Here is a 27,989-nt window from a genome sequence, read left to right on the forward strand (position 1 = left end):
AATTAAAGAAAGGAAAATTTCAAAGAAGGGGAAGCAGCCGACAGCAGTAACTTCGACCCTCTTAAGGTACCCTAATGCCTCGTCACGCCGTGAAATTTATTTGAAAACTCTAGGAACTCATCGTTGTAATAACTCAGACAACGTTAAGCTGGACATGTTGTGGCATATTGCTTCTGCTGGAATGAACACAGAACGAATTAAAGAGAGGAAAGATTCAAAGAAGGGGGAGAAGCTGGTCGCAGTAACTATGACTCTCTTAAGGTAGCCAAATGCCTCGTTATCCGGCGAAGTACATTTGCTAACTCGAGAAACTCGTAGTGGGAGTAACTGTGACGACGTTCAGGTGGACATATAGTAGCATATCGGGTCTGTAGGACTGGCCATAGCAAGAATGATAAAGGCCCAGCCATAGGAAGAATGATAAAGGCCTAAAGATGTGGGAGCAGCAGACACGAGTAACTATGACTCTCTTAAGGTAGCCAAATGCCTCGTCACTCTGCGAAATTTATTTGAAAACTCGAGGATATCGTCGTTGCAGTAACTCAGACAACGTTAACGTGGACATGTTGTAGCATTTCGCTTCTGCACGAGTGGCCATAGCAAGAAGGATATAGAGAAAGGGCTTAAAAAAGTGGGAGCAGCTGCAGGAGTAACTATGTCTCGCTTAAAGTGATCAAATGCCTCGTCGCTCCGCGAAATTTATTTGAAATCTCGTGGAGCTTGTCGTTGGAATAATTGAGACAACGTTAAGGTGGACATGTAGTGGCATATCCCTTCTGAAGGACTGCCACAGTACAAATTAAAGAAAGGAAAATTTCAAAGAAGGGGAAGCAGCCGACAGCAGTAACTTTGACCCTCTTAAGGTACCCTAATGCCTCGTCACGCCGTGAAATTTATTTGAAAACTCTAGGAACTCATCGTTGTAATAACTCAGACAACGTTAAGCTGGACATGTTGTGGCATATTGCTTCTGCTGGAATGAACACAGAACGAATTAAAGAGAGGAAAGATTCAAAGAAGGGGGAGAAGCTGGCCGCAGTAACTATGACTCTCTTAAGGTAGCCAAATGCCTCGTTATCCGGCGAAGTACATTTGCTAACTCGAGAAACTCGTAGTGGGAGTAACTGTGACGACGTTCAGGTGGACATATAGTGGCATATCGGGTCTGTAGGACTGGCCATAGCAAGAATGATAAAGGCCTAGCCATAGTAAGAATGATAAAGGCCTAAAGATGTGGGAGCAGCCGACACGAGTAACTAGGACTCTCTTAAGGTAGCCAAATGCCTCGTCACTCTGCGAAATTTATTTGAAAACTCGAGGATATCGTCGTTGCAGTAACTCAGACAACGTTAACGTGGACATGTTGTAGCATTTCGCTTCTGCACGAGTGGCCATAGCAAGAAGGATATAGAGAAAGGGCTTAAAAAAGTGGGAGCAGCTGCAGGAGTAACTATGTCTCGCTTAAAGTGATCAAATGCCTCGTCGCTCCGCGAAATTTATTTGAAATCTCGTGGAGCTTGTCGTTGGAATAATTGAGACAACGTTAAGGTGGACATGTAGTGGCATATCCCTTCTGAAGGACTGCCACAGTACGAATTAAAGAAAGGAAAATTTCAAAGAAGGGGAAGCAGCCGACAGCAGTAACTTTGACCCTCTTAAGGTACCCTAATGCCTCGTCACGCCGTGAAATTTATTTGAAAACTCTAGGAACTCATCGTTGTAATAACTCAGACAACGTTAAGCTGGACATGTTGTGGCATATTGCTTCTGCTGGAATGAACACAGAACGAATTAAAGAGAGGAAAGATTCAAAGAAGGGGGAGAAGCTGGCCGCAGTAACTATGACTCTCTTAAGGTAGCCAAATGCCTCGTTATCCGGCGAAGTACATTTGCTAACTCGAGAAACTCGTAGTGGGAGTAACTGTGACGACGTTCAGGTGGACATATAGTGGCATATCGGGTCTGTAGGACTGGCCACAGCAAGAATGATAAAGGCCTAGCCATAGTAAGAATGATAAAGGCCTAAAGATGTGGGAGCAGCTGACACGAGTAACTAGGACTCTCTTAAGGTAGCCAAATGCCTCGTCACTCTGCGAAATTTATTTGAAAACTCGAGGATATCGTCGTTGCAGTAACTCAGACAACATTAACGTGGACATGTTGTAGCATTTCGCTTCTGCACGAGTGGCCATAGCAAGAAGGATATAGAGAAAGGGCTTAAAAAAGTGGGAGCAGCTGCAGGAGTAACTATGTCTCGCTTAAAGTGATCAAATGCCTCGTCGCTCCGCGAAATTTATTTGAAATGTCGTGGAGCTTGTCGTTGGAATAATTGAGACAACGTTAAGGTGGACATGTAGTGGCATATCCCTTCTGAAGGACTGCCACAGTACGAATTAAAGAAAGGAAAATTTCAAAGAAGGGGAAGCAGCCGACAGCAGTAACTTTGACCCTCTTAAGGTACCCTAATGCCTCGTCACGCCGTGAAATTTATTTGAAAACTCTAGGAACTCATCGTTGTAATAACTCAGACAACGTTAAGCTGGACATGTTGTGGCATATTGCTTCTGCTGGAATGAACACAGAACGAATTAAAGAGAGGAAAGATTCAAAGAAGGGGGAGAAGCTGGCCGCAGTAACTATGACTCTCTTAAGGTAGCCAAATGCCTCGTTATCCGGCGAAGTACATTTGCTAACTCGAGAAACTCGTAGTGGGAGTAACTGTGACGACGTTCAGGTGGACATATAGTGGCATATCGGGTCTGTAGGACTGGCCACAGCAAGAATGATAAAGGCCTAGCCATAGTAAGAATGATAAAGGCCTAAAGATGTGGGAGCAGCCGACACGAGTAACTATGACTCCCTTAAGGTAGCCAAATGCCTCGTCACTCTGCGAAATTTATTTGAAAACTCGAGGATATCGTCGTTGCAGTAACTCAGACAATGTTAACGTGGACATGTTGTAGCATTTCGCTTCTGCACGAGTGGCCATAGCAAGAAGGATATAGAGAAAGGGCTTAAAAAAGTGGGAGCAGCTGCAGGAGTAACTATGTCTCGCTTAAAGTGATCAAATGCCTCGTCGCTCCGCGAAATTTATTTGAAATCTCGTGGAGCTTGTCGTTGGAATAATTGAGACAACGTTAAGGTGGACATGTAGTGGCATATCCCTTCTGAAGGACTGCCACAGTACGAATTAAAGAAAGGAAAATTTCAAAGAAGGGGAAGCAGCCGACAGCAGTAACTTTGACCCTCTTAAGGTACCCTAATGCCTCGTCACGCCGTGAAATTTATTTGAAAACTCTAGGAACTCATCGTTGTAATAACTCAGACAACGTTAAGCTGGACATGTTGTGGCATATTGCTTCTGCTGGAATGAACACAGAACGAATTAAAGAGAGGAAAGATTCAAAGAAGGGGGAGAAGCTGGCCGCAGTAACTATGACTCTCTTAAGGTAGCCAAATGCCTCGTTATCCGGCGAAGTACATTTGCTAACTCGAGAAACTCGTAGTGGGAGTAACTGTGACGACGTTCAGGTGGACATATAGTAGCATATCGGGTCTGTAGGACTGGCCATAGCAAGAATGATAAAGGCCCAGCCATAGGAAGAATGATAAAGGCCTAAAGATGTGGGAGCAGCAGACATGAGTAACTATGACTCTCTTAAGGTAGCCAAATGCCTCGTCACTCTGCGAAATTTATTTGAAAACTCGAGGATATCGTCGTTGCAGTAACTCAGACAACGTTAACGTGGACATGTTGTAGCATTTCGCTTCTGCACGAGTGGCCATAGCAAGAAGGATATAGAGAAAGGGCTTAAAAAAGTGGGAGCAGCTGCAGGAGTAACTATGTCTCGCTTAAAGTGATCAAATGCCTCGTCGCTCCGCGAAATTTATTTGAAATCTCGTGGAGCTCGTCGTTGGAATAATTGAGACAACGTTAAGGTGGACATGTAGTGGCATATCCCTTCTGAAGGACTGCCACAGTACGAATTAAAGAAAGGAAAATTTCAAAGAAGGGGAAGCAGCCGACAGCAGTAACTTTGACCCTCTTAAGGTACCCTAATGCCTCGTCACGCCGTGAAATTTATTTGAAAACTCTAGGAACTCATCGTTGTAATAACTCAGACAACGTTAAGCTGGACATGTTGTGGCATATTGCTTCTGCTGGAATGAACACAGAACGAATTAAAGAGAGGAAAGATTCAAAGAAGGGGGAGAAGCTGGCCGCAGTAACTATGACTCTCTTAAGGTAGCCAAATGCCTCGTTATCCGGCGAAGTACATTTGCTAACTCGAGAAACTCGTAGTGGGAGTAACTGTGACGACGTTCAGGTGGACATATAGTGGCATATCGGGTCTGTGGGACTGGCCATAGCAAGAATGATAAAGGCCTAGCCATAGTAAGAATGATAAAGCCTAAAGATGTGGGAGCAGCCGACACGAGTAACTAGGACTCTCTTAAGGTAGCCAAATGCCTCGTCACTCTGCGAAATTTATTTGAAAACTCGAGGATATCGTCGTTGCAGTAACTCAGACAACGTTAACGTGGACATGTTGTAGCATTTCGCTTCTGCACGAGTGGCCATAGCAAGAAGGATATAGAGAAAGGGCTTAAAAAAGTGGGAGCAGCTGCAGGAGTAACTATGTCTCGCTTAAAGTGATCAAATGCCTCGTCGCTCCGCGAAATTTATTTGAAATCTCGTGGAGCTCGTCGTTGGAATAATTGAGACAACGTTAAGGTGGACATGTAGTGGCATATCCCTTCTGAAGGACTGCCACAGTACGAATTAAAGAAAGGAAAATTTCAAAGAAGGGGAAGCAGCCGACAGCAGTAACTTTGACCCTCTTAAGGTACCCTAATGCCTCGTCACGCCGTGAAATTTATTTGAAAACTCTAGGAACTCATCGTTGTAATAACTCAGACAACGTTAAGCTGGACATGTTGTGGCATATTGCTTCTGCTGGAATGAACACAGAACGAATTAAAGAGAGGAAAGATTCAAAGAAGGGGGAGAAGCTGGCCGCAGTAACTATGACTCTCTTAAGGTAGCCAAATGCCTCGTTATCCGGCGAAGTACATTTGCTAACTCGAGAAACTCGTAGTGGGAGTAACTGTGACGACGTTCAGGTGGACATATAGTGGCATATCGGGTCTGTAGGACTGGCCATAGCAAGAATGATAAAGGCCTAGCCATAGTAAGAATGATAAAGGCCTAAAGATGTGGGAGCAGCCGACACGAGTAACTAGGACTCTCTTAAGGTAGCCAAATGCCTCGTCACTCTGCGAAATTTATTTGAAAACTCGAGGATATCGTCGTTGCAGTAACTCAGACAACGTTAACGTGGACATGTTGTAGCATTTCGCTTCTGCACGAGTGGCCATAGCAAGAAGGATATAGAGAAAGGGCTTAAAAAAGTGGGAGCAGCTGCAGGAGTAACTATGTCTCGCTTAAAGTGATCAAATGCCTCGTCGCTCCGCGAAATTTATTTGAAATCTCGTGGAGCTTGTCGTTGGAATAATTGAGACAACGTTAAGGTGGACATGTAGTGGCATATCCCTTCTGAAGGACTGCCACAGTACAAATTAAAGAAAGGAAAATTTCAAAGAAGGGGAAGCAGCCGACAGCAGTAACTTTGACCCTCTTAAGGTACCCTAATGCCTCGTCACGCCGTGAAATTTATTTGAAAACTCTAGGAACTCATCGTTGTAATAACTCAGACAACGTTAAGCTGGACATGTTGTGGCATATTGCTTCTGCTGGAATGAACACAGAACGAATTAAAGAGAGGAAAGATTCAAAGAAGGGGGAGAAGCTGGCCGCAGTAACTATGACTCTCTTAAGGTAGCCAAATGCCTCGTTATCCGGCGAAGTACATTTGCTAACTCGAGAAACTCGTAGTGGGAGTAACTGTGACGACGTTCAGGTGGACATATAGTGGCATATCGGGTCTGTAGGACTGGCCATAGCAAGAATGATAAAGGCCTAGCCATAGTAAGAATGATAAAGGCCTAAAGATGTGGGAGCAGCTGACACGAGTAACTAGGACTCTCTTAAGGTAGCCAAATGCCTCGTCACTCTGCGAAATTTATTTGAAAACTCGAGGATATCGTCGTTGCAGTAACTCAGACAACGTTAACGTGGACATGTTGTAGCATTTCGCTTCTGCACGAGTGGCCATAGCAAGAAGGATATAGAGAAAGGGCTTAAAAAAGTGGGAGCAGCTGCAGGAGTAACTATGTCTCGCTTAAAGTGATCAAATGCCTCGTCGCTCCGCGAAATTTATTTGAAATCTCGTGGAGCTTGTCGTTGGAATAATTGAGACAACGTTAAGGTGGACATGTAGTGGCATATCCCTTCTGAAGGACTGCCACAGTACGAATTAAAGAAAGGAAAATTTCAAAGAAGGGGAAGCAGCCGACAGCAGTAACTTTGACCCTCTTAAGGTACCCTAATGCCTCGTCACGCCGTGAAATTTATTTGAAAACTCTAGGAACTCATCGTTGTAATAACTCAGACAACGTTAAGCTGGACATGTTGTGGCATATTGCTTCTGCTGGAATGAACACAGAACGAATTAAAGAGAGGAAAGATTCAAAGAAGGGGGAGAAGCTGGCCGCAGTAACTATGACTCTCTTAAGGTAGCCAAATGCCTCGTTATCCGGCGAAGTGCATTTGCTAACTCGAGAAACTCGTAGTGGGAGTAACTGTGACGACGTTCGGGTGGACATATAGTAGCATATCGGGTCTGTAGGACTGGCCATAGCAAGAATGATAAAGGCCCAGCCATAGGAAGAATGATAAAGGCCTAAAGATGTGGGAGCAGCAGACACGAGTAACTATGACTCTCTTAAGGTAGCCAAATGCCTCGTCACTCTGCGAAATTTATTTGAAAACTCGAGGATATCGTCGTTGCAGTAACTCAGACAACGTTAACGTGGACATGTTGTAGCATTTCGCTTCTGCACGAGTGGCCATAGCAAGAAGGATATAGAGAAAGGGCTTAAAAAAGTGGGAGCAGCTGCAGGAGTAACTATGTCTCGCTTAAAGTGATCAAATGCCTCGTCGCTCCGCGAAATTTATTTGAAATCTCGTGGAGCTTGTCGTTGGAATAATTGAGACAACGTTAAGGTGGACATGTAGTGGCATATCCCTTCTGAAGGACTGCCACAGTACGAATTAAAGAAAGGAAAATTTCAAAGAAGGGGAAGCAACCGACAGCAGTAACTTTGACCCTCTTAAGGTACCCTAATGCCTCGTCACGCCGTGAAATTTATTTGAAAACTCTAGGAACTCATCGTTGTAATAACTCAGACAACGTTAAGCTGGACATGTTGTGGCATATTGCTTCTGCTGGAATGAACACAGAACGAATTAAAGAGAGGAAAGATTCAAAGAAGGGGGAGAAGCTGGCCGCAGTAACTATGACTCTCTTAAGGTAGCCAAATGCCTCGTTATCCGGCGAAGTACATTTGCTAACTCGAGAAACTCGTAGTGGGAGTAACTGTGACGACGTTCGGGTGGACATATAGTAGCATATCGGGTCTGTAGGACTGGCCATAGCAAGAATGATAAAGGCCCAGCCATAGGAAGAATGATAAAGGCCTAAAGATGTGGGAGAAGCAGACACGAGTAACTAGGACTCTCTTAAGGTAGCCAAATGCCTCGTCACTCTGCGAAATTTATTTGAAAACTCGAGGATATCGTCGTTGCAGTAACTCAGACAACGTTAACGTGGACATGTTGTAGCATTTCGCTTCTGCACGAGTGGCCATAGCAAGAAGGATATAGAGAAAGGGCTTAAAAAAGTGGGAGCAGCTGCAGGAGTAACTATGTCTCGCTTAAAGTGATCAAATGCCTCGTCGCTCCGCGAAATTTATTTGAAATCTCGTGGAGCTTGTCGTTGGAATAATTGAGACAACGTTAAGGTGGACATGTAGTGGCATATCCCTTCTGAAGGACTGCCACAGTACGAATTAAAGAAAGGAAAATTTCAAAGAAGGGGAAGCAGCCGACAGCAGTAACTTTGACCCTCTTAAGGTACCCTAATGCCTCGTCACGCCGTGAAATTTATTTGAAAACTCTAGGAACTCATCGTTGTAATAACTCAGACAACGTTAAGCTGGACATGTTGTGGCATATTGCTTCTGCTGGAATGAACACAGAACGAATTAAAGAGAGGAAAGATTCAAAGAAGGGGGAGAAGCTGGCCGCAGTAACTATGACTCTCTTAAGGTAGCCAAATGCCTCGTTATCCGGCGAAGTACATTTGCTAACTCGAGAAACTCGTAGTGGGAGTAACTGTGACGACGTTCAGGTGGACATATAGTGGCATATCGGGTCTGTAGGACTGGCCATAGCAAGAATGATAAAGGCCCAGCCATAGTAAGAATGATAAAGGCCTAAAGATGTGGGAGCAGCCGACACGAGTAACTAGGACTCTCTTAAGGTAGCCAAATGCCTCGTCACTCTGCGAAATTTATTTGAAAACTCGAGGATATCGTCGTTGCAGTAACTCAGACAACGTTAACGTGGACATGTTGTAGCATTTCGCTTCTGCACGAGTGGCCATAGCAAGAAGGATATAGAGAAAGGGCTTAAAAAAGTGGGAGCAGCTGCAGGAGTAACTATGTCTCGCTTAAAGTGATCAAATGCCTCGTCGCTCCGCGAAATTTATTTGAAATCTCGTGGAGCTTGTCGTTGGAATAATTGAGACAACGTTAAGGTGGACATGTAGTGGCATATCCCTTCTGAAGGACTGCCACAGTACGAATTAAAGAAAGGAAAATTTCAAAGAAGGGGAAGCAGCCGACAGCAGTAACTTTGACCCTCTTAAGGTACCCTAATGCCTCGTCACGCCGTGAAATTTATTTGAAAACTCTAGGAACTCATCGTTGTAATAACTCAGACAACGTTAAGCTGGACATGTTGTGGCATATTGCTTCTGCTGGAATGAACACAGTACGAATTAAAGAGAGGAAAGATTCAAAGAAGGGGGAGAAGCTGGCCGCAGTAACTATGACTCTCTTAAGGTAGCCAAATGCCTCGTTATCCGGCGAAGTACATTTGCTAACTCGAGAAACTCGTAGTGGGAGTAACTGTGACGACGTTCAGGTGGACATATAGTGGCATATCGGGTCTGTAGGACTGGCCATAGCAAGAATGATAAAGGCCTAGCCATAGTAAGAATGATAAAGGCCTAAAGATGTGGGAGCAGCCGACACGAGTAACTAGGACTCTCTTAAGGTAGCCAAATGCCTCGTCACTCTGCGAAATTTATTTGAAAACTCGAGGATATCGTCGTTGCAGTAACTCAGACAACGTTAACGTGGACATGTTGTAGCATTTCGCTTCTGCACGAGTGGCCATAGCAAGAAGGATATAGAGAAAGTGCTTAAAAAAGTGGGAGCAGCTGCAGGAGTAACTATGTCTCGCTTAAAGTGATCAAATGCCTCGTCGCTCCGCGAAATTTATTTGAAATCTCGTGGAGCTTGTCGTTGGAATAATTGAGACAACGTTAAGGTGGACATGTAGTGGCATATCCCTTCTGAAGGACTGCCACAGTACGAATTAAAGAAAGGAAAATTTCAAAGAAGGGGAAGCAGCCGACAGCAGTAACTTTGACCCTCTTAAGGTACCCTAATGCCTCGTCACGCCGTGAAATTTATTTGAAAACTCTAGGAACTCATCGTTGTAATAACTCAGACAACGTTAAGCTGGACATGTTGTGGCATATTGCTTCTGCTGGAATGAACACAGAACGAATTAAAGAGAGGAAAGATTCAAAGAAGGGGGAGAAGCTGGCCGCAGTAACTATGACTCTCTTAAGGTAGCCAAATGCCTCGTTATCCGGCGAAGTACATTTGCTAACTCGAGAAACTCGTAGTGGGAGTAACTGTGACGACGTTCGGGTGGACATATAGTAGCATATCGGGTCTGTAGGACTGGCCATAGCAAGAATGATAAAGGCCCAGCCATAGGAAGAATGATAAAGGCCTAAAGATGTGGGAGCAGCAGACACGAGTAACTAGGACTCTCTTAAGGTAGCCAAATGCCTCGTCACTCTGCGAAATTTATTTGAAAACTCGAGGATATCGTCGTTGCAGTAACTCAGACAACGTTAACGTGGACATGTTGTAGCATTTCGCTTCTGCACGAGTGGCCATAGCAAGAAGGATATAGAGAAAGGGCTTAAAAAAGTGGGAGCAGCTGCAGGAGTAACTATGTCTCGCTTAAAGTGATCAAATGCCTCGTCGCTCCGCGAAATTTATTTGAAATCTCGTGGAGCTTGTCGTTGGAATAATTGAGACAACGTTAAGGTGGACATGTAGTGGCATATCCCTTCTGAAGGACTGCCACAGTACGAATTAAAGAAAGGAAAATTTCAAAGAAGGGGAAGCAGCCGACAGCAGTAACTTTGACCCTCTTAAGGTACCCTAATGCCTCGTCACGCCGTGAAATTTATTTGAAAACTCTAGGAACTCATCGTTGTAATAACTCAGACAACGTTAAGCTGGACATGTTGTGGCATATTGCTTCTGCTGGAATGAACACAGAACGAATTAAAGAGAGGAAAGATTCAAAGAAGGGGGAGAAGCTGGCCGCAGAAACTATGACTCTCTTAAGGTAGCCAAATGCCTCGTTATCCGGCGAAGTACATTTGCTAACTCGAGAAACTCGTAGTGGGAGTAACTGTGACGACGTTCAGGTGGACATATAGTGGCATATCGGGTCTGTAGGACTGGCCATAGCAAGAATGATAAAGGCCCAGCCATAGTAAGAATGATAAAGGCCTAAAGATGTGGGAGCAGCCGACACGAGTAACTAGGACTCTCTTAAGGTAGCCAAATGCCTCGTCACTCTGCGAAATTTATTTGAAAACTCGAGGATATCGTCGTTGCAGTAACTCAGACAACGTTAACGTGGACATGTTGTAGCATTTCGCTTCTGCACGAGTGGCCATAGCAAGAAGGATATAGAGAAAGGGCTTAAAAAAGTGGGAGCAGCTGCAGGAGTAACTATGTCTCGCTTAAAGTGATCAAATGCCTCGTCGCTCCGCGAAATTTATTTGAAATCTCGTGGAGCTTGTCGTTGGAATAATTGAGACAACGTTAAGATGGACATGTAGTGGCATATCCCTTCTGAAGGACTGCCACAGTACGAATTAAAGAAAGGAAAATTTCAAAGAAGGGGAAGCAGCCGACAGCAGTAACTTTGACCCTCTTAAGGTACCCTAATGCCTCGTCACGCCGTGAAATTTATTTGAAAACTCTAGGAACTCATCGTTGTAATAACTCAGACAACGTTAAGCTGGACATGTTGTGGCATATTGCTTCTGCTGGAATGAACACAGAACGAATTAAAGAGAGGAAAGATTCAAAGAAGGGGGAGAAGCTGGCCGCAGTAACTATGACTCTCTTAAGGTAGCCAAATGCCTCGTTATCCGGCGAAGTACATTTGCTAACTCGAGAAACTCGTAGTGGGAGTAACTGTGACGACGTTCAGGTGGACATATAGTAGCATATCGGGTCTGTAGGACTGGCCATAGCAAGAATGATAAAGGCCCAGCCATAGGAAGAATGATAAAGGCCTAAAGATGTGGGAGCAGCAGACACGAGTAACTATGACTCTCTTAAGGTAGCCAAATGCCTCGTCACTCTGCGAAATTTATTTGAAAACTCGAGGATATCGTCGTTGCAGTAACTCAGACAACGTTAACGTGGACATGTTGTAGCATTTCGCTTCTGCACGAGTGGCCATAGCAAGAAGGATATAGAGAAAGGGCTTAAAAAAGTGGGAGCAGCTGCAGGAGTAACTATGTCTCGCTTAAAGTGATCAAATGCCTCGTCGCTCCGCGAAATTTATTTGAAATCTCGTGGAGCTCGTCGTTGGAATAATTGAGACAACGTTAAGGTGGACATGTAGTGGCATATCCCTTCTGAAGGACTGCCACAGTACGAATTAAAGAAAGGAAAATTTCAAAGAAGGGGAAGCAGCCGACAGCAGTAACTTTGACCCTCTTAAGGTACCCTAATGCCTCGTCACGCCGTGAAATTTATTTGAAAACTCTAGGAACTCATCGTTGTAATAACTCAGACAACGTTAAGCTGGACATGTTGTGGCATATTGCTTCTGCTGGAATGAACACAGAACGAATTAAAGAGAGGAAAGATTCAAAGAAGGGGGAGAAGCTGGCCGCAGTAACTATGACTCTCTTAAGGTAGCCAAATGCCTCGTTATCCGGCGAAGTACATTTGCTAACTCGAGAAACTCGTAGTGGGAGTAACTGTGACGACGTTCAGGTGGACATATAGTGGCATATCGGGTCTGTAGGACTGGCCATAGCAAGAATGATAAAGGCCTAGCCATAGTAAGAATGATAAAGGCCTAAAGATGTGGGAGCAGCCGACACGAGTAACTAGGACTCTCTTAAGGTAGCCAAATGCCTCGTCACTCTGCGAAATTTATTTGAAAACTCGAGGATATCGTCGTTGCAGTAACTCAGACAACGTTAACGTGGACATGTTGTAGCATTTCGCTTCTGCACGAGTGGCCATAGCAAGAAGGATATAGAGAAAGGGCTTAAAAAAGTGGGAGCAGCTGCAGGAGTAACTATGTCTCGCTTAAAGTGATCAAATGCCTCGTCGCTCCGCGAAATTTATTTGAAATCTCGTGGAGCTTGTCGTTGGAATAATTGAGACAAAGTTAAGGTGGACATGTAGTGGCATATCCCTTCTGAAGGACTGCCACAGTACGAATTAAAGAAAGGAAAATTTCAAAGAAGGGGAAGCAGCCGACAGCAGTAACTTTGACCCTCTTAAGGTACCCTAATGCCTCGTCACGCCGTGAAATTTATTTGAAAACTCTAGGAACTCATCGTTGTAATAACTCAGACAACGTTAAGCTGGACATGTTGTGGCATATTGCTTCTGCTGGAATGAACACAGAACGAATTAAAGAGAGGAAAGATTCAAAGAAGGGGGAGAAGCTGGCCGCAGTAACTATGACTCTCTTAAGGTAGCCAAATGCCTCGTTATCCGGCGAAGTACATTTGCTAACTCGAGAAACTCGTAGTGGGAGTAACTGTGACGACGTTCAGGTGGACATATAGTGGCATATCGGGTCTGTAGGACTGGCCATAGCAAGAATGATAAAGGCCTAGCCATAGTAAGAATGATAAAGGCCTAAAGATGTGGGAGCAGCCGACACGAGTAACTAGGACTCTCTTAAGGTAGCCAAATGCCTCGTCACTCTGCGAAATTTATTTGAAAACTCGAGGATATCGTCGTTGCAGTAACTCAGACAACGTTAACGTGGACATGTTGTAGCATTTCGCTTCTGCACGAGTGGCCATAGCAAGAAGGATATAGAGAAAGGGCTTAAAAAAGTGGGAGCAGCTGCAGGAGTAACTATGTCTCGCTTAAAGTGATCAAATGCCTCGTCGCTCCGCGAAATTTATTTGAAATCTCGTGGAGCTTGTCGTTGGAATAATTGAGACAACGTTAAGGTGGACATGTAGTGGCATATCCCTTCTGAAGGACTGCCACAGTACGAATTAAAGAAAGGAAAATTTCAAAGAAGGGGAAGCAACCGACAGCAGTAACTTTGACCCTCTTAAGGTACCCTAATGCCTCGTCACGCCGTGAAATTTATTTGAAAACTCTAGGAATTCATCGTTGTAATAACTCAGACAACGTTAAGCTGGACATGTTGTGGCATATTGCTTCTGCTGGAATGAACACAGAACGAATTAAAGAGAGGAAAGATTCAAAGAAGGGGGAGAAGCTGGCCGCAGTAACTATGACTCTCTTAAGGTAGCCAAATGCCTCGTTATCCGGCGAAGTACATTTGCTAACTCGAGAAACTCGTAGTGGGAGTAACTGTGACGACGTTCGGGTGGACATATAGTAGCATATCGGGTCTGTAGGACTGGCCATAGCAAGAATGATAAAGGCCCAGCCATAGGAAGAATGATAAAGGCCTAAAGATGTGGGAGCAGCAGACACGAGTAACTAGGACTCTCTTAAGGTAGCCAAATGCCTCGTCACTCTGCGAAATTTATTTGAAAACTCGAGGATATCGTCGTTGCAGTAACTCAGACAACGTTAACGTGGACATGTTGTAGCATTTCGCTTCTGCACGAGTGGCCATAGCAAGAAGGATATAGAGAAAGGGCTTAAAAAAGTGGGAGCAGCTGCAGGAGTAACTATGTCTCGCTTAAAGTGATCAAATGCCTCGTCGCTCCGCGAAATTTATTTGAAATCTCGTGGAGCTTGTCGTTGGAATAATTGAGACAACGTTAAGGTGGACATGTAGTGGCATATCCCTTCTGAAGGACTGCCACAGTACGAATTAAAGAAAGGAAAATTTCAAAGAAGGGGAAGCAGCCGACAGCAGTAACTTTGACCCTCTTAAGGTACCCTAATGCCTCGTCACGCCGTGAAATTTATTTGAAAACTCTAGGAACTCATCGTTGTAATAACTCAGACAACGTTAAGCTGGACATGTTGTGGCATATTGCTTCTGCTGGAATGAACACAGAACGAATTAAAGAGAGGAAAGATTCAAAGAAGGGGGAGAAGCTGGCCGCAGTAACTATGACTCTCTTAAGGTAGCCAAATGCCTCGTTATCCGGCGAAGTACATTTGCTAACTCGAGAAACTCGTAGTGGGAGTAACTGTGACGACGTTCAGGTGGACATATAGTGGCATATCGGGTCTGTAGGACTGGCCATAGCAAGAATGATAAAGGCCCAGCCATAGTAAGAATGATAAAGGCCTAAAGATGTGGGAGCAGCCGACACGAGTAACTAGGACTCTCTTAAGGTAGCCAAATGCCTCTTCACTCTGCGAAATTTATTTGAAAACTCGAGGATATCGTCGTTGCAGTAACTCAGACAACGTTAACGTGGACATGTTGTAGCATTTCGCTTCTGCACGAGTGGCCATAGCAAGAAGGATATAGAGAAAGGGCTTAAAAAAGTGGGAGCAGCTGCAGGAGTAACTATGTCTCGCTTAAAGTGATCAAATGCCTCGTCGCTCCGCGAAATTTATTTGAAATCTCGTGGAGCTTGTCGTTGGAATAATTGAGACAACGTTAAGGTGGACATGTAGTGGCATATCCCTTCTGAAGGACTGCCACAGTACGAATTAAAGAAAGGAAAATTTCAAAGAAGGGGAAGCAGCCGACAGCAGTAACTTTGACCCTCTTAAGGTACCCTAATGCCTCGTCACGCCGTGAAATTTATTTGAAAACTCTAGGAACTCATCGTTGTAATAACTCAGACAACGTTAAGCTGGACATGTTGTGGCATATTGCTTCTGCTGGAATGAACACAGAACGAATTAAAGAGAGGAAAGATTCAAAGAAGGGGGAGAAGCTGGCCGCAGTAACTATGACTCTCTTAAGGTAGCCAAATGCCTCGTTATCCGGCGAAGTACATTTGCTAACTCGAGAAACTCGTAGTGGGAGTAACTGTGACGACGTTCAGGTGGACATATAGTGGCATATCGGGTCTGTAGGACTGGCCATAGCAAGAATGATAAAGGCCTAGCCATAGTAAGAATGATAAAGGCCTAAAGATGTGGGAGCAGCCGACACGAGTAACTAGGACTCTCTTAAGGTAGCCAAATGCCTCGTCACTCTGCGAAATTTATTTGAAAACTCGAGGATATCGTCGTTGCAGTAACTCAGACAACGTTAACGTGGACATGTTGTAGCATTTCGCTTCTGCACGAGTGGCCATAGCAAGAAGGATATAGAGAAAGTGCTTAAAAAAGTGGGAGCAGCTGCAGGAGTAACTATGTCTCGCTTAAAGTGATCAAATGCCTCGTCGCTCCGCGAAATTTATTTGAAATCTCGTGGAGCTTGTCGTTGGAATAATTGAGACAACGTTAAGGTGGACATGTAGTGGCATATCCCTTCTGAAGGACTGCCACAGTACGAATTAAAGAAAGGAAAATTTCAAAGAAGGGGAAGCAGCCGACAGCAGTAACTTTGACCCTCTTAAGGTACCCTAATGCCTCGTCACGCCGTGAAATTTATTTGAAAACTCTAGGAACTCATCGTTGTAATAACTCAGACAACGTTAAGCTGGACATGTTGTGGCATATTGCTTCTGCTGGAATGAACACAGAACGAATTAAAGAGAGGAAAGATTCAAAGAAGGGGGAGAAGCTGGCCGCAGTAACTATGACTCTCTTAAGGTAGCCAAATGCCTCGTTATCCGGCGAAGTGCATTTGCTAACTCGAGAAACTCGTAGTGGGAGTAACTGTGACGACGTTCGGGTGGACATATAGTAGCATATCGGGTCTGTAGGACTGGCCATAGCAAGAATGATAAAGGCCCAGCCATAGGAAGAATGATAAAGGCCTAAAGATGTGGGAGCAGCCGACACGAGTAACTATGACTCTCTTAAGGTAGCCAAATGCCTCGTCACTCTGCGAAATTTATTTGAAAACTCGAGGATATCGTCGTTGCAGTAACTCAGACAACGTTAACGTGGACATGTTGTAGCATTTCGCTTCTGCACGAGTGGCCATAGCAAGAAGGATATAGAGAAAGGGCTTAAAAAAGTGGGAGCAGCTGCAGGAGTAACTATGTCTCGCTTAAAGTGATCAAATGCCTCGTCGCTCCGCGAAATTTATTTGAAATCTCGTGGAGCTTGTCGTTGGAATAATTGAGACAACGTTAAGGTGGACATGTAGTGGCATATCCCTTCTGAAGGACTGCCACAGTACGAATTAAAGAAAGGAAAATTTCAAAGAAGGGGAAGCAGCCGACAGCAGTAACTTTGACCCTCTTAAGGTACCCTAATGCCTCGTCACGCCGTGAAATTTATTTGAAAACTCTAGGAACTCATCGTTGTAATAACTCAGACAACGTTAAGCTGGACATGTTGTGGCATATTGCTTCTGCTGGAATGAACACAGAACGAATTAAAGAGAGGAAAGATTCAAAGAAGGGGGAGAAGCTGGCCGCAGTAACTATGACTCTCTTAAGGTAGCCAAATGCCTCGTTATCCGGCGAAGTACATTTGCTAACTCGAGAAACTCGTAGCGGGAGTAACTGTGACGACGTTCGGGTGGACATATAGTAGCATATCGGGTCTGTAGGACTGGCCATAGCAAGAATGATAAAGGCCCAGCCATAGGAAGAATGATAAAGGCCTAAAGATGTGGGAGCAGCAGACACGAGTAACTAGGACTCTCTTAAGGTAGCCAAATGCCTCGTCACTCTGCGAAATTTATTTGAAAACTCGAGGATATCGTCGTTGCAGTAACTCAGACAACGTTAACGTGGACATGTTGTAGCATTTCGCTTCTGCACGAGTGGCCATAGCAAGAAGGATATAGAGAAAGGGCTTAAAAAAGTGGGAGCAGCTGCAGGAGTAACTATGTCTCGCTTAAAGTGATCAAATGCCTCGTCGCTCCGCGAAATTTATTTGAAATCTCGTGGAGCTTGTCGTTGGAATAATTGAGACAACGTTAAGGTGGACATGTAGTGGCATATCCCTTCTGAAGGACTGCCACAGTACGAATTAAAGAAAGGAAAATTTCAAAGAAGGGGAAGCAGCCGACAGCAGTAACTTTGACCCTCTTAAGGTACCCTAATGCCTCGTCACGCCGTGAAATTTATTTGAAAACTCTAGGAACTCATCGTTGTAATAACTCAGACAACGTTAAGCTGGACATGTTGTGGCATATTGCTTCTGCTGGAATGAACACAGAACGAATTAAAGAGAGGAAAGATTCAAAGAAGGGGGAGAAGCTGGCCGCAGTAACTATGACTCTCTTAAGGTAGCCAAATGCCTCGTTATCCGGCGAAGTACATTTGCTAACTCGAGAAACTCGTAGTGGGAGTAACTGTGACGACGTTCAGGTGGACATATAGTGGCATATCGGGTCTGTAGGACTGGCCATAGCAAGAATGATAAAGGCCCAGCCATAGTAAGAATGATAAAGGCCTAAAGATGTGGGAGCAGCCGACACGAGTAACTAGGACTCTCTTAAGGTAGCCAAATGCCTCGTCACTCTGCGAAATTTATTTGAAAACTCGAGGATATCGTCGTTGCAGTAACTCAGACAACGTTAACGTGGACATGTTGTAGCATTTCGCTTCTGCACGAGTGGCCATAGCAAGAAGGATATAGAGAAAGGGCTTAAAAAAGTGGGAGCAGCTGCAGGAGTAACTATGTCTCGCTTAAAGTGATCAAATGCCTCGTCGCTCCGCGAAATTTATTTGAAATCTCGTGGAGCTTGTCGTTGGAATAATTGAGACAACGTTAAGGTGGACATGTAGTGGCATATCCCTTCTGAAGGACTGCCACAGTACGAATTAAAGAAAGGAAAATTTCAAAGAAGGGGAAGCAGCCGACAGCAGTAACTTTGACCCTCTTAAGGTACCCTAATGCCTCGTCACGCCGTGAAATTTATTTGAAAACTCTAGGAACTCATCGTTGTAATAACTCAGACAACGTTAAGCTGGACATGTTGTGGCATATTGCTTCTGCTGGAATGAACACAGAACGAATTAAAGAGAGGAAAGATTCAAAGAAGGGGGAGAAGCTGGCCGCAGTAACTATGACTCTCTTAAGGTAGCCAAATGCCTCGTTATCCGGCGAAGTACATTTGCTAACTCGAGAAACTCGTAGTGGGAGTAACTGTGACGACGTTCAGGTGGACATATAGTGGCATATCGGGTCTGTAGGACTGGCCATAGCAAGAATGATAAAGGCCCAGCCATAGGAAGAATGATAAAGGCCTAAAGATGTGGGAGCAGCCGACACGAGTAACTAGGACTCTCTTAAGGTAGCCAAATGCCTCGTCACTCTGCGAAATTTATTTGAAAACTCGAGGATATCGTCGTTGCAGTAACTCAGACAACGTTAACGTGGACATGTTGTAGCATTTCGCTTCTGCACGAGTGGCCATAGCAAGAAGGATATAGAGAAAGGGCTTAAAAAAGTGGGAGCAGCTGCAGGAGTAACTATGTCTCGCTTAAAGTGATCAAATGCCTCGTCGCTCCGCGAAATTTATTTGAAATCTCGTGGAGCTTGTCGTTGGAATAATTGAGACAACTTTAAGGTGGATATGTAGTGGCATATCCCTTCTGAAGGACTGCCACAGTACGAATTAAAGAAAGGAAAATTTCAAAGAAGGGGAAGCAGCCGACAGCAGTAACTTTGACCCTCTTAAGGTACCCTAATGCCTCGTCACGCCGTGAAATTTATTTGAAAACTCTAGGAACTCATCGTTGTAATAACTCAGACAACGTTAAGCTGGACATGTTGTGGCATATTGCTTCTGCTGGAATGAACACAGAACGAATTAAAGAGAGGAAAGATTCAAAGAAGGGGGAGAAGCTGGCCGCAGTAACTATGACTCTCTTAAGGTAGCCAAATGCCTCGTTATCCGGCGAAGTACATTTGCTAACTCGAGAAACTCGTAGTGGGAGTAACTGTGACGACGTTCAGGTGGACATATAGTGGCATATCGGGTCTGTAGGACTGGCCATAGCAAGAATGATAAAGGCCTAGCCATAGTAAGAATGATAAAGGCCTAAAGATGTGGGAGCAGCCGACACGAGTAACTAGGACTCTCTTAAGGTAGTCAAATGCCTCGTCACTCTGCGAAATTTATTTGAAAACTCGAGGATATCGTCGTTGCAGTAACTCAGACAACGTTAACGTGGACATGTTGTAGCATTTCGCTTCTGCACGAGTGGCCATAGCAAGAAGGATATAGAGAAAGGGCTTAAAAAAGTGGGAGCAGCTGCAGGAGTAACTATGTCTCGCTTAAAGTGATCAAATGCCTCGTCGCTCCGCGAAATTTATTTGAAATCTCGTGGAGCTTGTCGTTGGAATAATTGAGACAACGTTAAGGTGGACATGTAGTGGCATATCCCTTCTGAAGGACTGCCACAGTACAAATTAAAGAAAGGAAAATTTCAAAGAAGGGGAAGCAGCCGACAGCAGTAAGTTTGACCCTCTTAAGGTACCCTAATGCCTCGTCACGCCGTGAAATTTATTTGAAAACTCTAGGAACTCATCGTTGTAATAACTCAGACAACGTTAAGCTGGACATGTTGTGGCATATTGCTTCTGCTGGAATGAACACAGAACGAATTAAAGAGAGGAAAGATTCAAAGAAGGGGGAGAAGCTGGCCGCAGTAACTATGACTCTCTTAAGGTAGCTAAATGCCTCGTTATCCGGCGAAGTACATTTGCTAACTCGAGAAACTCGTAGTGGGAGTAACTGTGACGACGTTCAGGTGGACATATAGTGGCATATCGGGTCTGTAGGACTGGCCATAGCAAGAATGATAAAGGCCCAGCCATAGGAAGAATGATAAAGGCCTAAAGATGTGGGAGCAGCCGACACGAGTAACTATGACTCTCTTAAGGTAGCCAAATGCCTCGTCACTCTGCGAAATTTATTTGAAAACTCGAGGATATCGTCGTTGCAGTAACTCAGACAACGTTAACGTGGACATGTTGTAGCATTTCGCTTCTGCACGAGTGGCCATAGCAAGAAGGATATAGAGAAAGGGCTTAAAAAAGTGGGAGCAGCTGCAGGAGTAACTATGTCTCGCTTAAAGTGATCAAATGCCTCGTCGCTCCGCGAAATTTATTTGAAATCTCGTGGAGCTTGTCGTTGGAATAATTGAGACAACGTTAAGGTGGACATGTAGTGGCATATCCCTTCTGAAGGACTGCCACAGTACGAATTAAAGAAAGGAAAATTTCAAAGAAGGGGAAGCAGCCGACAGCAGTAACTTTGACCCTCTTAAGGTACCCTAATGCCTCGTCACGCCGTGAAATTTATTTGAAAACTCTAGGAACTCATCGTTGTAATAACTCAGACAACGTTAAGCTGGACATGTTGTGGCATATTGCTTCTGCTGGAATGAACACAGAACGAATTAAAGAGAGGAAAGATTCAAAGAAGGGGGAGAAGCTGGCCGCAGTAACTATGACTCTCTTAAGGTAGCCAAATGCCTCGTTATCCGGCGAAGTGCATTTGCTAACTCGAGAAACTCGTAGTGGGAGTAACTGTGACGACGTTCAGGTGGACATATAGTAGCATATCGGGTCTGTAGGACTGGCCATAGCAAGAATGATAAAGGCCCAGCCATAGGAAGAATGATAAAGGCCTAAAGATGTGGGAGCAGCAGACACGAGTAACTATGACTCTCTTAAGGTAGCCAAATGCCTCGTCACTCTGCGAAATTTATTTGAAAACTCGAGGATATCGTCGTTGCAGTAACTCAGACAACGTTAACGTGGACATGTTGTAGCATTTCGCTTCTGCACGAGTGGCCATAGCAAGAAGGATATAGAGAAAGGGCTTAAAAAAGTGGGAGCAGCTGCAGGAGTAACTATGTCTCGCTTAAAGTGATCAAATGCCTCGTCGCTCCGCGAAATTTATTTGAAATCTCGTGGAGCTTGTCGTTGGAATAATTGAGACAACGTTAAGGTGGACATGTAGTGGCATATCCCTTCTGAAGGACTGCCACAGTACGAATTAAAGAAAGGAAAATTTCAAAGAAGGGGAAGCAGCCGACAGCAGTAACTTTGACCCTCTTAAGGTACCCTAATGCCTCGTCACGCCGTGAAATTTATTTGAAAACTCTAGGAACTCATCGTTGTAATAACTCAGACAACGTTAAGCTGGACATGTTGTGGCATATTGCTTCTGCTGGAATGAACACAGAACGAATTAAAGAGAGGAAAGATTCAAAGAAGGGGGAGAAGCTGGCCGCAGTAACTATGACTCTCTTAAGGTAGCCAAATGCCTCGTTATCCGGCGAAGTACATTTGCTAACTCGAGAAACTCGTAGTGGGAGTAACTGTGACGACGTTCAGGTGGACATATAGTGGCATATCGGGTCTGTAGGACTGGCCATAGCAAGAATGATAAAGGCCTAGCCATAGTAAGAATGATAAAGGCCTAAAGATGTGGGAGCAGCCGACACGAGTAACTAGGACTCTCTTAAGGTAGCCAAATGCCTCGTCACTCTGCGAAATTTATTTGAAAACTCGAGGATATCGTCGTTGCAGTAACTCAGACAACGTTAACGTGGACATGTTGTAGCATTTCGCTTCTGCACGAGTGGCCATAGCAAGAAGGATATAGAGAAAGGGCTTAAAAAAGTGGGAGCAGCTGCAGGAGTAACTATGTCTCGCTTAAAGTGATCAAATGCCTCGTCGCTCCGCGAAATTTATTTGAAATCTCGTGGAGCTTGTCGTTGGAATAATTGAGACAACGTTAAGGTGGACATGTAGTGGCATATCCCTTCTGAAGGACTGCCACAGTACAAATTAAAGAAAGGAAAATTTCAAAGAAGGGGAAGCAGCCGACAGCAGTAACTTTGACCCTCTTAAGGTACCCTAATGCCTCGTCACGCCGTGAAATTTATTTGAAAACTCTAGGAACTCATCGTTGTAATAACTCAGACAACGTTAAGCTGGACATGTTGTGGCATATTGCTTCTGCTGGAATGAACACAGAACGAATTAAAGAGAGGAAAGATTCAAAGAAGGGGGAGAAGCTGGCCGCAGTAACTATGACTCTCTTAAGGTAGCCAAATGCCTCGTTATCCGGCGAAGTACATTTGCTAACTCGAGAAACTCGTAGTGGGAGTAACTGTGACGACGTTCAGGTGGACATATAGTGGCATATCGGGTCTGTAGGACTGGCCATAGCAAGAATGATAAAGGCCCAGCCATAGGAAGAATGATAAAGGCCTAAAGATGTGGGAGCAGCCGACACGAGTAACTATGACTCTCTTAAGGTAGCCAAATGCCTCGTCACTCTGCGAAATTTATTTGAAAACTCGAGGATATCGTCGTTGCAGTAACTCAGACAACGTTAACGTGGACATGTTGTAGCATTTCGCTTCTGCACGAGTGGCCATAGCAAGAAGGATATAGAGAAAGGGCTTAAAAAAGTGGGAGCAGCTGCAGGAGTAACTATGTCTCGCTTAAAGTGATCAAATGCCTCGTCGCTCCGCGAAATTTATTTGAAATCTCGTGGAGCTTGTCGTTGGAATAATTGAGACAACGTTAAGGTGGACATGTAGTGGCATATCCCTTCTGAAGGACTGCCACAGTACGAATTAAAGAAAGGAAAATTTCAAAGAAGGGGAAGCAGCCGACAGCAGTAACTTTGACCCTCTTAAGGTACCCTAATGCCTCGTCACGCCGTGAAATTTATTTGAAAACTCTAGGAACTCATCGTTGTAATAACTCAGACAACGTTAAGCTGGACATGTTGTGGCATATTGCTTCTGCTGGAATGAACACAGAACGAATTAAAGAGAGGAAAGATTCAAAGAAGGGGGAGAAGCTGGCCGCAGTAACTATGACTCTCTTAAGGTAGCCAAATGCCTCGTTATCCGGCGAAGTACATTTGCTAACTCGAGAAACTCGTAGTGGGAGTAACTGTGACGACGTTCAGGTGGACATATAGTGGCATATCGGGTCTGTAGGACTGGCCATAGCAAGAATGATAAAGGCCTAGCCATAGTAAGAATGATAAAGGCCTAAAGATGTGGGAGCAGCCGACACGAGTAACTATGACTCTCTTAAGGTAGCCAAATGCCTCGTCACTCTGCGAAATTTATTTGAAAACTCGAGGATATCGTCGTTGCAGTAACTCAGACAACGTTAACGTGGACATGTTGTAGCATTTCGCTTCTGCACGAGTGGCCATAGCAAGAAGGATATAGAGAAAGGGCTTAAAAAAGTGGGAGCAGCTGCAGGAGTAACTATGTCTCGCTTAAAGTGATCAAATGCCTCGTCGCTCCGCGAAATTTATTTGAAATCTCGTGGAGCTTGTCGTTGGAATAATTGAGACAACGTTAAGGTGGACATGTAGTGGCATATCCCTTCTGAAGGACTGCCACAGTACGAATTAAAGAAAGGAAAATTTCAAAGAAGGGGAAGCAGCCGACAGCAGTAACTTTGACCCTCTTAAGGTACCCTAATGCCTCGTCACGCCGTGAAATTTATTTGAAAACTCTAGGAACTCATCGTTGTAATAACTCAGACAACGTTAAGCTGGACATGTTGTGGCATATTGCTTCTGCTGGAATGAACACAGAACGAATTAAAGAGAGGAAAGATTCAAAGAAGGGGGAGAAGCTGGCCGCAGTAACTATGACTCTCTTAAGGTAGCCAAATGCCTCGTTATCCGGCGAAGTGCATTTGCTAACTCGAGAAACTCGTAGTGGGAGTAACTGTGACGACGTTCAGGTGGACATATAGTAGCATATCGGGTCTGTAGGACTGGCCATAGCAAGAATGATAAAGGCCCAGCCATAGGAAGAATGATAAAGGCCTAAAGATGTGGGAGCAGCAGACACGAGTAACTATGACTCTCTTAAGGTAGCCAAATGCCTCGTCACTCTGCGAAATTTATTTGAAAACTCGAGGATATCGTCGTTGCAGTAACTCAGACAACGTTAACGTGGACATGTTGTAGCATTTCGCTTCTGCACGAGTGGCCATAGCAAGAAGGATATAGAGAAAGGGCTTAAAAAAGTGGGAGCAGCTGCAGGAGTAACTATGTCTCGCTTAAAGTGATCAAATGCCTCCTCGCTCCGCGAAATTTATTTGAAATCTCGTGGAGCTTGTCGTTGGAATAATTGAGACAACGTTAAGGTGGACATGTAGTGGCATATCCCTTCTGAAGGACTGCCACAGTACGAATTAAAGAAAGGAAAATTTCAAAGAAGGGGAAGCAGCCGACAGCAGTAACTTTGACCCTCTTAAGGTACCCTAATGCCTCGTCACGCCGTGAAATTTATTTGAAAACTCTAGGAACTCATCGTTGTAATAACTCAGACAACGTTAAGCTGGACATGTTGTGGCATATTGCTTCTGCTGGAATGAACACAGAACGAATTAAAGAGAGGAAAGATTCAAAGAAGGGGGAGAAGCTGGCCGCAGTAACTATGACTCTCTTAAGGTAACCAAATGCCTCGTTATCCGGCGAAGTACATTTGCTAACTCGAGAAACTCGTAGTGGGAGTAACTGTGACGACGTTCAGGTGGACATATAGTGGCATATCGGGTCTGTAGGACTGGCCATAGCAAGAATGATAAAGGCCTAGCCATAGTAAGAATGATAAAGGCCTAAAGATGTGGGAGCAGCCGACACGAGTAACTAGGACTCTCTTAAGGTAGCCAAATGCCTCGTCACTCTGCGAAATTTATTTGAAAACTCGAGGATATCGTCGTTGCAGTAACTCAGACAACGTTAACGTGGACATGTTGTAGCATTTCGCTTCTGCACGAGTGGCCATAGCAAGAAGGATATAGAGAAAGGGCTTAAAAAAGTGGGAGCAGCTGCAGGAGTAACTATGTCTCGCTTAAAGTGATCAAATGCCTCGTCGCTCCGCGAAATTTATTTGAAATCTCGTGGAGCTTGTCGTTGGAATAATTGAGACAACGTTAAGGTGGACATGTAGTGGCATATCCCTTCTGAAGGACTGCCACAGTACAAATTAAAGAAAGGAAAGTTTCAAAGAAGGGGAAGCAGCCGACAGCAGTAACTTTGACCCTCTTAAGGTACCCTAATGCCTCGTCACGCCGTGAAATTTATTTGAAAACCCTAGGAACTCATCGTTGTAATAACTCAGACAACGTTAAGCTGGACATGTTGTGGCATATTGCTTCTGCTGGAATGAACACAGAACGAATTAAAGAGAGGAAAGATTCAAAGAAGGGGGAGAAGCTGGCCGCAGTAACTATGACTCTCTTAAGGTAGCCAAATGCCTCGTTATCCGGCGAAGTACATTTGCTAACTCGAGAAACTCGTAGTGGGAGTAACTGTGACGACGTTCAGGTGGACATATAGTGGCATATCGGGTCTGTAGGACTGGCCATAGCAAGAATGATAAAGGCCCAGCCATAGGAAGAATGATAAAGGCCTAAAGATGTGGGAGCAGCCGACACGAGTAACTAGGACTCTCTTAAGGTAGCCAAATGCCTTGTCACTCTGCGAAATTTATTTGAAAACTCGAGGATATCGTCGTTGCAGTAACTCAGACAACGTTAACGTGGACATGTTGTAGCATTTCGCTTCTGCACGAGTGGCCATAGCAAGAAGGATATAGAGAAAGGGCTTAAAAAAGTGGGAGCAGCTGCAGGAGTAACTATGTCTCGCTTAAAGTGATCAAATGCCTCGTCGCTCCGCGAAATTTATTTGAAATCTCGTGGAGCTTGTCGTTGGAATAATTGAGACAACGTTAAGGTGGACATGTAGTGGCATATCCCTTCTGAAGGACTGCCACAGTACGAATTAAAGAAAGGAAAATTTCAAAGAAGGGGAAGCAGCCGACAGCAGTAACTTTGACCCTCTTAAGGTACCCTAATGCCTCGTCACGCCGTGAAATTTATTTGAAAACTCTAGGAACTCATCGTTGTAATAACTCAGACAACGTTAAGCTGGACATGTTGTGGCATATTGCTTCTGCTGGAATGAACACAGAACGAATTAAAGAGAGGAAAGATTCAAAGAAGGGGGAGAAGCTGGCCGCAGTAACTATGACTCTCTTAAGGTAGCCAAATGCCTCGTTATCCGGCGAAGTACATTTGCTAACTCGAGAAACTCGTAGTGGGAGTAACTGTGACGACGTTCAGGTGGACATATAGTGGCATATCGGGTCTGTAGGACTGGCCATAGCAAGAATGATAAAGGCCTAGCCATAGTAAGAATGATAAAGGCCTAAAGATGTGGGAGCAGCCGACACGAGTAACTAGGACTCTCTTAAGGTAGCCAAATGCCTCGTCACTCTGCGAAATTTATTTGAAAACTCGAGGATATCGTCGTTGCAGTAACTCAGACAACGTTAACGTGGACATGTTGTAGCATTTCGCTTCTGCACGAGTGGCCATAGCAAGAAGGATATAGAGAAAGGGCTTAAAAAAGTGGGAGCAGCTGCAGGAGTAACTATGTCTCGCTTAAAGTGATCAAATGCCTCGTCGCTCCGCGAAATTTATTTGAAATCTCGTGGAGCTTGTCGTTGGAATAATTGAGACAACGTTAAGGTGGACATGTAGTGGCATATCCCTTCTGAAGGACTGCCACAGTACAAATTAAAGAAAGGAAAATTTCAAAGAAGGGGAGGCAGCCGACAGCAGTAACTTTGACCCTCTTAAGGTACCCTAATGCCTCGTCACGCCGTGAAATTTATTTGAAAACTCTAGGAACTCATCGTTGTAATAACTCAGACAACGTTAAGCTGGACATGTTGTGGCATATTGCTTCTGCTGGAATGAACACAGAACGAATTAAAGAGAGGAAAGATTCAAAGAAGGGGGAGAAGCTGGCCGCAGTAACTATGACTCTCTTAAGGTAGCCAAATGCCTCGTTATCCGGCGAAGTACATTTGCTAACTCGAGAAACTCGTAGTGGGAGTAACTGTGACGACGTTCAGGTGGACATATAGTGGCATATCGGGTCTGTAGGACTGGCCATAGCAAGAATGATAAAGGCCTAGCCATAGTAAGAATGATAAAGGCCTAAAAATGTGGGAGCAGCCGACACGAGTAACTAGGAATCTCTTAAGGTAGCCAAATGCCTCGTCACTCTGCGAAATTTATTTGAAAACTCGAGGATATCGTCGTTGCAGTAACTCAGACAACGTTAACGTGGACATGTTGTAGCATTTCGCTTCTGCACGAGTGGCCATAGCAAGAAGGATATAGAGAAAGGGCTTAAAAAAGTGGGAGCAGCTGCAGGAGTAACTATGTCTCGCTTAAAGTGATCAAATGCCTCGTCGCTCCGCGAAATTTATTTGAAATCTCGTGGAGCTTGTCGTTGGAATAATTGAGACAACGTTAAGGTGGACATGTAGTGGCATATCCCTTCTGAAGGACTGCCACAGTACAAATTAAAGAAAGGAAAATTTCAAAGAAGGGGAAGCAGCCGACAGCAGTAACTTTGACCCTCTTAAGGTACCCTAATGCCTCGTCACGCCGTGAAA

This window comes from Schistocerca nitens, chromosome 5 (assembly GCF_023898315.1).
Source record: "Schistocerca nitens isolate TAMUIC-IGC-003100 chromosome 5, iqSchNite1.1, whole genome shotgun sequence".
NCBI classification, from domain to species: domain Eukaryota; kingdom Metazoa; phylum Arthropoda; class Insecta; order Orthoptera; family Acrididae; genus Schistocerca; species Schistocerca nitens.